The following is a 10,557-nucleotide window of genomic DNA, read 5'->3' as shown; positions in this document are numbered from 1 at the left end:
AGAGAGAGAGAGAGAGAGAGAGAGAGAGAGAGAGAGAGAGAGAGAAGAAACAGCTGCAATGAACTAACTAGGAACACACTGCCTTGTCAACATAAACTAAAACCTAATACAGAGACCACTCCTACCACATGAATAGCTATTTCAATTCCTCCGCCATTTTCTATCACATGTTGTAATAGACCACATGTTGGAGGCCAGAGCTGATGACGGCATCTATTTAAGGGCTCTTACGTTATGGTTTGCAAGAACTGGACTGCTGACACAAGCCCCACTTGTGCTAAGCATTGCTTTTTTACTCAGACACAACCTTCCACAGCCTTTTGCTCCGGGCATCTCAACTTACACTACAGGAAAGAAAAACTTCTTCTGCAATCTAACTTAAAACCAGTATGTGATTAAAAAAAGACAGCATTTGGCAGAACCTTTAGAACCTTTCAGCAGAAAAGTTCTTGCAAAGCCATTCTTCAGAACCAAGTAGAAAAATCAGATATCTAAAAGAACGGCATTAATTTTTTCTTGCAGGGCAAGCAGAAGCAGCAACAGTAGCAAACCACACCATCAAATGTACCTCTCTTTCAATCTTGCACAAATAACATATTTAGAGACAAGCTTATTTCTGATAAACAATCAGACAGATCTGACTGAAATTAAATCTTGCATGTTACAATATTTACAAAAATCTATGCATTAAAAATTACTGGCAGCTTTATTTTAGACTCGTTTAGTCAGGTCAATGCAACATTTCTACAATAGCAAGGTGATCATTTACTTCCTTTGAATGAAATAGATCAGTTTGACAAAGTTTAACAAACTAAACTTTGCAGAATCTTTAAAGGTGCCTCAATGTCAGGCAACTTTTCAGGGCTCAAAGATTTACAAGTTAAGCAACCATGAAACGAAGATTGACAGACAGTGTCAAATGGATCATACGAGATTTCTTTTGGGAAATGCCAACAAACTATGATACTCAAGACTGTTAAGATTTGCTTTCTCTAATCAAGATTTTGATTAAAGAGGTAAAGTCATCTGGTAAGGGGAGAGTTTGAGAAGGAAAGTCCTCCATGGTAATCTCAGCAGCTGCAGGAATTGAACCCAAGCTGTTGGCATCAATGTGCATTGCAAATCAGTCCAAGTTGTGTAACATGAAATTAGCTTTCTCATCTTGGTTAGTTCTAGCTAAAATAAAATGGATAATCTCTTTACCCCAGAATGAATTTACATTAATTGAAGTTTTTCTAAATTATGAAATTCAGTTTCCCACACACAGCTCTTTTAAACTGATTTTCAAAGAAAATGGGTTCACACGACACATCAACAAGGCCATCTTTCATAAATATATCATAAAACCTCTTCCACTTCAGACAGCAAATTTTTCAGAAGATTTGGTATCCACGTGCCATAAACTTCTGCCCCTTGAAAAGGATGATTTGTTTTTAATCAAGATTAACCTATTCCTCATAGGGCTGCCCATGAATTGGGATAGGTTAATACTGATCTGGATTTTACAGTCAGTGGTAAACAAGAGTTGCTAGTCAATCACAACCATACATCAGACAACGGATTTTCTCAGTGCCAGCTGTGGTTTATTTGGTGCACATTTCCAAAACATAGGATTGTGAGAACAAGTCCACTCCAGGACAAAATCCAGTCACACGCTCCAAAGTAGTACACAGGGAATGTGATACTGTTGGAGATCTGATCCTTCAAATGTTAAATGCTCCATGTGTTGTCTAAGATGAAAGAGGGATCACAAGACTATTTCGAAGAGGAACAGGCAGGGTTACCTCTGGTGTCAAAACCACAAAAACAACTTGTCTTGTTATAAATACAGGTAAGTTCTGCTAAAACACATGTTTTGTTAATGCAAATTGACTGTAGTGCGATTTTTGAATAGTGGACACTGTTCGGATAACTTGAACTTCATGCTGTACAGGTATAGTGATTTCCTATAGCGGGAGGTCACACAAGAATGCAACTATCACATTATTGGAGAACGACCTGTATATTACTGTCTGACAGAGTTTACTGTGCATGAATTAGCTGTTACAGGTCTTAAGTTACATTCCTAATGCTCCAGCATCTGCAGTATTTTGCACTGGATCATTGCTTTTACTTCTAATTTTTTGGAAACTATGGGGACTAGATATTTGAAATTAATGTGGTGCAGCATTGTCTGCAGAGCAAACAAGTGTTTCTCCATGACCAATCAGAAGAAAGGTCACTGGATACATTAACTCTGTTCTCTCTTCACAGATGCTGCAAGACGTGCTGAGTTTCTCCATCAATTTGCTTTTGTTTGTTTCTCCTTGACCAGAGCTGTCTGCTGCTGGTAACGTGCTACCCAGGATCTTGATGGCAATCCATGCAGGCTTGGTCCTGCTCAGTGACAAAACACACTATTTTTTGATACAATTCCTGCTGCTGAGTTAAAACTAGAAAGTATATGTCAGAATGGCAAATCAATATCAAATCATGTACAGAAAGTGAAATGAAGGAAAAAAAGAATAAAGTTAGAAAAGAGAAAAGACCAAGAAGAGAGACGAGAGGGACGGAAGTTAAATACATGCATCTTTTGGAGGGATAGTGCAGCTTGTACAGAATCTGCTCAATTTCTGCAACTGGACAAATACAATTTCTGTAAACTACTCCTTGCTCTTTACAAACAGCAAGCCCAGGTAGTGTCATTATTATTGTTACTGCAAAATCAGAACCATTAGTTATTACACTGACATGTATAGTAACAGAGCCTCTGCAAGTCAACCACAGGTGATTTAAGGTCATTTGTGACTGTTACAACAGTGCAACATGAACCAACTCAGAGTACACCACACAAAAAAAACCAACCAAACATCAACAGCAGATTTTCTGAGCTCAGACAGCTTGCCGGTCGAGTTCAACAACAGATTATAGATGAGGAAACCAAGTGAAGTGGTGTAGATTGGGACAGAATATGGTCAGTTGATTAAACAGTGAAAGATACCTGTTGTTTCCCTACTCTGTTCAATATATTTAATGATTATGAATGAAGCTTCTAGATTTTACACCACGTCAGGCTTTCTGCAACTTAGTTTTATGAGGTTAAGTCATATGTTGTACTGTAGTTCAATGGAAGTCTTTTCCAACATTCTTCAGTCTCCAAAATTATTATTTTGATATATAAAACCTCTAAACATGTTGCTCACTGGAAAAATTTGTTAAATTAAGATTATGTATCGTTACACCAGATATTTCCCACAAGACAAAATCAGTTATTCAACTGTACTGAACCTGGCTAAAAACCACCATAATTTCTAAATGCTAAAGGTACTTACACAAACATCAGGAAATTGTTGAAGCAGTTACCACAGTAGATCAATAATGGAATTGAAACAAGTTATTCAAAGACCACTAAAAACTGACATCAAAGATTAAAATAACAGTAATTTAAAACACATTAGTTTCCTAGTCTACAGTGTTTACATATAACATAACTGAACACCACTTTTGGGAATTACACACCAAAAATGATCATTTGTGATGAGACAGCATTATTATTTTGGTTCTCATTATATCCCACTGGCAGTTGAAAAAAAATGGATAAATTTGGATAAGATGGTGGTTATGGGAAAAGATGGTTATGGGAAAGGTTGTGTGATCTAATCAATGTGGGTGAAATCTATACCTCAGTAATTTCAAACTGAATAAGTGTACACACAGGGGAAATGTTACATATATAGACTTCTTAATTGATTAGTTGATTAATCCCTAGTACTCCCACTGCCTTCCAAAACTTGTGCGGGTAGCATCACAGCCGAAATCAAATAGCAATTAGCGAGCAACACGATAATAACCAAAAGAACTGCAGATGCTGTAAATTAGGAACAAAAACAGAAGTTGCTGGAAAAGCTCAGCAGGTCTGACAGCATCTGAGAAGAAAAAAATTTAACATTTCGGGTCCAGTGACCCTTCCTCAGAACTGAATGTAGCTGAGAAAACGTCGGCTTATACGCAGAAGATAGGGAGGGGGGTGGGTTAGGGAGTAAACGATAGGATAGAGCCTGAAGAGAGAAAAGAGCAGTTGGATAGACTGAGGAGTTGATAACAGTCTGGCTAGGAGGGTGAGTAGTTGTTAACGGGGATTGTTAGTGACTAACAATAGGTAGTGTGTAATGGCAGGCTGTGTGTGTGGAGTAGGGCGCTGGGACATGGTAGAGTTTAGGCCTTAAAATTATTGAATTCGATATCGAGTCTGGAGGGCTGCAGGGTCCCCAAGCCGAAAATGAGATGTTGTTCTTCCAACTTGCACTGAGCTTCACTGGAACACTACAGCAGGCCTGAAACAGTGATGTTGGCCATGGAATAGGGTAATGTGTTAAAGTGACAGGCAACTGGAAGCTCAGGAACAAAAGCAAAATTGCTGGAAAAGTTCAGCAGGTCTGGCAGCATCTGTGAAGGAAAAAACAGAGTTAGCGTTTCAGGTTCGGTGACCCTTCCTCATAACAGGAAGCTCAGGGTCTTTTTTGAGAGCAGAACGTAACTGTTCTGTGAAGCGGTTATCCAGTCTATGCTTTGTTTCTCCAAAGTACAGGAGACCACATTGTAAGCAGCCAATTAGCCCTCACCTTTCTCAAGATACCTGCCAAGTAACAAAACCAAGTAAGGACTGCAGAGACAGAAGTTGCTGGAAAAGCTCAGCGGGTCTGGCAGCATCTGTGAAGAAAAAAAAAATCAGAGTTAATGTTCTGAGAAAGGATCACTGGATCACGTCAACTCTGGTTTTTTTCTTCACAGATGCTGCCAGACCTGCTGTGCTTTTACAGTAACTTCTGTTTTTGATCCTGCATTACAGCATTCGCAGTTCTTTCAGTTTTTATTAAGGATTGCAGAGCACCATTTACACTTTCAAGCCATCCTTCACAACCAATTACTTACTGTTGAAATTTTATCACCATTATGCAAGAAAACATGAAAACTAATGTATACAGCGAGGTCTCATAAACAGCAATAAAGACAAACGACCAATTTTTCTGGTGGTATTGGTTGAAGGATAAGAAGTATTGGCCAGAAGACAGAGGTCTCCACTGCTTTTTTTGACACTAGATCTTTTACACTAAAGATGAAAAAAACAGATGGAACTTCCAATAGCGCAACACTCCCTCAGAGGTCAAATGTATCAGGTTAGTAATGTGGCTAATGACTCAAGTTGACAACAAATTAAAATAAAACTAATTGTATGTAAGTGTACCAGACCCTCAATTAATTCTTCAGAAATAGCCCATAATCTATAACAAGCTTATGTTTGACATTCGACAAATATTGTGCAACTTTCTTATACAGTTCAGAATTGCCATTGATAGTGGCTTAAAAACATTGAAAATATGATGTTTTAATGAAACTGTACTACAACTTATTGGAGTCAGAAACATTATTGTTGTGGTTATTCATGTTGTAGTGGCTGCGGCTGCACAACAGATCCGCATCAGGAGGAAAATCCTTGATAAAAAAACCAATTTCTCCCCTGTTGCCACTAATTATAAATCCCAACAAAATTAACAGAATAAGTGACAAATGTCACCATTAATGAACTGCCTGTTAATATGCCACAGCATTTCAGATTTGTTGCTGTGTCCAAGACAAGTACATAAGTAAACATGGTATGTAAACAAGTAGAGTTTCTGAGGCAATTTTTTAAAGTCAAGTAGAGAGTTGATGAATAATGTTATTGCAGAAGTTGAAATCAATTCAATCTCATTGCTTCGCTGTCGCAGTTGCTACATCTGGGACTGTATGTGCACCCTCCCACCAAAAATAATGCAGAAGCAACCAGAAGTATTTTTATGCTATTGAACTTACTGATCAAACCTCCTACCTTTCAGTCTAGACTATTAATGTACACTACAAACAACGAGACAGTCAACATCAAACTCTACAATATGTCACCAGACATGGGCTTCCAGTCACAAAAACAACCTGGAGATGCAGTATCACCCTCTGCTTCCTACCACTGAGCCAATTTTGGCTCCAATTTGCCAAACTATCCAGAATTCATGGACCCTTGCCTTTTTGACCATTTTCCTACGTGAGACCATGTCAAAAGCCTTACTGAATTCCATGAAGACCACATCTACTGCATTATCCTAATCCGGACACCTAGTCACCTTCTTGAAAAATCCAAATCAAACCTGTTAAACATGATCTCCCTCTGGCAACACCATTCTGACTGTCATTGGCTAATCCTTGCCTAAGTGGAGATTAATTCTGTCCCTCAGAGGGTTATCCAATAGTTTTCCTACCACTGATGTTGGACACTGGCCTATAGATCCCTGGTTAATCCCAAATACTCTTCTTGAATAATGGTGCCACATTAGCTCCTCCAGTCCTCTGGTATTTTCCTTTTGTACAGAGAGAATTTGAAAATTAAATGTCAGGGCTGTGTCTGCGTGGGTTTCCTCTGGGTGCTCCGGTTTCCTCCCACAGTCCAAAGATGCGCAGGTTAGGTGGATTAGTTATGGTAAACGTGGGATTAAGGGGATAGGGTCCGGCACTAGGTCTGGGTGGGATGCTCTTTGGAGGGTCGATGCAGACTCGGTGAGCAGAATGGTCTATTTCCACACTGTGGGGATTCTATGGTCCTGTATTCTCTTCCCTTACCTCCCACAGTAGCTTAGGAACTTAGCCACTTTTAAACTTCCTCCCCCTTGATTGTAATTTGTTCAAGAATATCACTGTCATCTTCCCCAATTTCTACACCTACATTCTATACCCACATCATTCATCTTTATCTTGAATACAGACCTAAAGTTTTCCACTTAGGTCCCTAATGGGCCCCACTCCTTCCCTGGTTGTCTTCTTGCGCCTAATTTACTTTTCAATGCTTCTGGATTTTCCTTTCTTTTATCTGCCTGAATTATTTTCATACTCAATTTCAATGTCTACTTTCTTTAAGAAACCCACTGCACTTTTTGTATGCCTCAAGGGCTTCTGATGCTCAGAGCCCTCTTTGTATTTACCATTAGCTTTCCGTTTTATCTTACCAAATCCTGTGCATTCCTTGCTTTCAAGGGCTCGCTGGAATTTTTAGTTCCTCACCATTTAGGAAGATACTGTTCTTGCAATTCCACGATTTTCTTTTTGAAAGGCTCCCACTGCCCCAATGTAGATTTTTTTTCCAAATAGCTTCTCAATGTCCACTTTGCCAGATCCTACCTCACCATATTATAATCAGCCTTTCCCCAATTCAAAACTTTATTTCAAGTTCATATTTGTCCTTTTTCATGACTATTTTAAATCTTCCTGATTACGGTCACCATCACAGAAATGATCTCCCACTGACACTTCCATAGAACATAGAACATAGAACAGTACAGTACAGCACAGTACAGTACAGGCCCTTCGGCCCATGATGTTGTGCCGAACTTTTACCCTAAACCGAAGGTCTATCGAACCTCCACCGCTACCTTATACTATCATCCATGTGCCTACCTAATAGCTGCTTAAATGCCCCTAATGAGGCTGACTCCACTACCCTTTCCGACAATGCATTCCACGTCCCTACCACTCTGAGTAAAGAACCCACCTCTGACGTCCCCCCAGTATCTATCTCCTTTCACTTTAAAACTATGTCCCCTCGTAAAAGCTACCTCCACCCTAGGAAAAAGTCTCTGGCTGTCTACTCTGTCTATACCTCTGATCATTTTGTACACCTCTATCAAGTCACCTCTCATCCTTCGTTGTTCTAAAGAGAAAAGCCGTAGCTCTCTCAACCTTTCCTCATAAGACCTTCCCTCCATTCCAGGCAACATCCTGGTAAATCTCCTCTGCACCTTTTCCAATGCTTCCACATTTTTCCTGTAATGAGGTGACCAGAACTGGACACAATACTCCAGATGTGGCCAAACCAGGCTTTTGTATAGCTGGAGCATAACTTCATGGCTCTTGAACTCAGTCCCTCTATTAATGAAAGCTAACACACCATATGCCTTCTTAACAACTCTATCCACCTGGGTGGCAGCTCTCAGGGAACTGTGAACATGAATCCCAAGATCCCTCTGCTCCTCCACACTGCCAAGAATCTTTCCGTTAACCCTGTATTCTGCTTTCAAGTTTGTCCTTCCAAAATTAATCACCTCACACTTTTCAGGGTTAAACTCCATCTGCCACTTCTCAGCCTAGCTCTGCATTCTATCAATGTCCCTTTGTAACCTAGAACAGCCCTCCGCACTGTCCACATGACCCGCCTTCGTATCGTCCGCGAACTTGCTAATCCACCCTTCCACTCCTTCATCCAAATCATTTACAAAAATCACAAATCGAAGAGGACCCAGAACAGATCCTTGTGGTACACCACTCGTAACTGAGCACCATGTTGAATATTTTCCGTCCACTACCACCCTTTGTCTTCTAAGGGTCAGCCAATTCTGAATCCAATCTGCTACATTTCCCCTTATCCCATGTCTCCTTACCTTCTGCATGAGCCTACCATGGGGAACCTTATCAAACGTCTTACTTAAATCCATGTATACCACATCCACTGCTCCACCTTCATCCATGTGTTTGGTCACCTCTTCAAAGAATTCAATAAGGTTTGTGAGCATGATTTACCCCTCACAAATCCATGCTGACTATCACGAATCAAACTGTGCCTTTCCAAGTGATCATAAATCCTGTCTCAGAGCCCTTTCCAATAATTTGCCCACCACTGACGTAAGACTAGCTGGCCTGTAATTTTCGGGGTTATCCCTGTTCCCTTTTTTGAACAAAGGAATGACGTTTGCCTCTTTCCAATCTTCCGGCACTATACCCGTGGACAGTGAGGACGAAAAGATCATCACCAAAGGCCCTGCGATCTCGTCCCTCATTTCCCATAGAATCCTTGGATAAATCCCATCAGGCCCGGGGGACTTGTCTATCTTCAACTTCCTCAGAATTCCTAGCACATCTTCTTTACTAACATCAACCTCCTCTAGCCTACCTGCCTGTTTCACAACGCCCTCTACAACTAGGTCCCTCTCAGTTGTGAATACTGAAGAAAAGTATTCATTAAGGACCTCTCCTATCTCTTTAGTGTCTGTGCACAAATTCCCTTTACAATCCTTGATCGGCCCTACCCTTTCTCTGGTCATTCTCTTGTTCTGCACATACGTGTAAAGAGCCTTGGAGTTTTCCTTGACCCTATCCGCCAAGGTTTTCTCATGCCCCCTTATAGCTCTCGTAAGCCCTTTCTTCAGCTCCTTCCTGGCTAACTTGTATCCCTCTAGAGCCTTTTCCGTTCCTCTTTTCCTAAACCTTACATAAGCCTCCTTCTTCCTCTTAACCAGTCGTTCGACCTCTCTCGAGAGCCATGGCTCCCTCACTCGACCGCATCTTCTCTGCCTGCTAGGGACAAACATATCGAGCACGTGCAGCATGCATTCCTTAAACAATCTCCACATTTCTGAGGTGCTCTTCCCTGACAGCATCTGTTCCCAATTTATGTAACCCAGTTCTTGCCTAACTGAATTGTAATTACCCTTCCCCCAACTGTAAACTTTACCCTGCCGTATATACCTATCCTTATCCATGACTATCGTGAAAGAAACAGAGTTATGATCGCTACCGCCAAAATGCTCTCCTACCAACAGGTCTAACACTTGGTTCGTTGCCAAGCACCAAATCCAAAGTGGCCTCTCCTCGTGTTGGTCTATCTACATACTGTGTCAGGAATCCTTCCTGAACGCACTGGACAAAATCTGCTCCATCTAAACTATTAGAACTAAAATGTTTCCAATCCAACCCATGACTACAACTCTGACTTCTGCACCTTTCCAGTATCTGCCTCCCAATCCGCTCCTCTACTTCTCCAACTATTACGGGGTTTGTAAAAAAACCCCAACAAAGTGACTGCTCCTTTCTTGTTCCTAACCTCAACCCAAACTGACTCTGTAGACATATCATTCTTGAACTGCCTTTCAGTAACTGCTATACTCGCCCTGACTAGCAATGCAACTCCCCCACCTCTTTTTCCACCCTCCCTATTTCTTTTAAACATCTAAATCCCAGAACTTCCAACAATCATTCCTCTCCCTGAGTTACCCATGTTTCGGTAATGGCCACAACATTGTAGTTCCAAGTACCGACCCATGCTCTAAGTTCATCCACTTTATTTCTGATACTTCTAGCATTGAAGTATACACACCTCAAACCATCTCAGTGTCTGCAATTACGCTCCATCGACCGCATTTTTTTATAAACCACCTCACTCCCTGTTGTGTCTGTCGGAAGGCCGAATACCTCATCCTCTGAATTATAAATCCGGTTCCCCATCCCCTGCCAAACTAGTTTAAACCATCCCGTACAGCTCTAGCAAACCTCCCTCCCAGGATATTTGTGCCCTTCCAGTTCAGGTGCAACCCGTCCTTACTGTACAGGTCCCACCTTCCCCAGAATGTGCTCCAATTATCCACATAATGGAAGCCCTCCCTCCTACACCAGCCCTGTAGCCACGTGTTTAGCTGCACTCTCTCCCTATTTCTTACCTCGTTATCACGTGGCACTGGTAGTAATCCAGAGATAACTACCCTGTTTGTCCTGGACTTCAGC

The 10,557-nt window shown here is 41.1% G+C and overlaps 1 protein-coding gene across 2 annotated transcripts in view; it reads right to left on the bottom strand.

Annotated features, from left to right (window-relative positions):
• map3k7 (mitogen-activated protein kinase kinase kinase 7) overlaps positions 1 to 10,557 on the bottom strand; it is a 97,210-nt gene that overhangs the window by 1,843 nt on the left and 84,810 nt on the right. The gene's annotated exons all lie outside the window — the stretch shown is intronic.

This window comes from Rhincodon typus, chromosome 5 (assembly GCF_021869965.1).
Source record: "Rhincodon typus isolate 14 chromosome 5, sRhiTyp1.1, whole genome shotgun sequence".
Taxonomy (NCBI): Eukaryota; Metazoa; Chordata; class Chondrichthyes; order Orectolobiformes; family Rhincodontidae; genus Rhincodon; species Rhincodon typus.
Note: the sequence above shows the minus strand (reverse complement) of the source record. Positions and strands in the feature narration are given on the sequence as shown.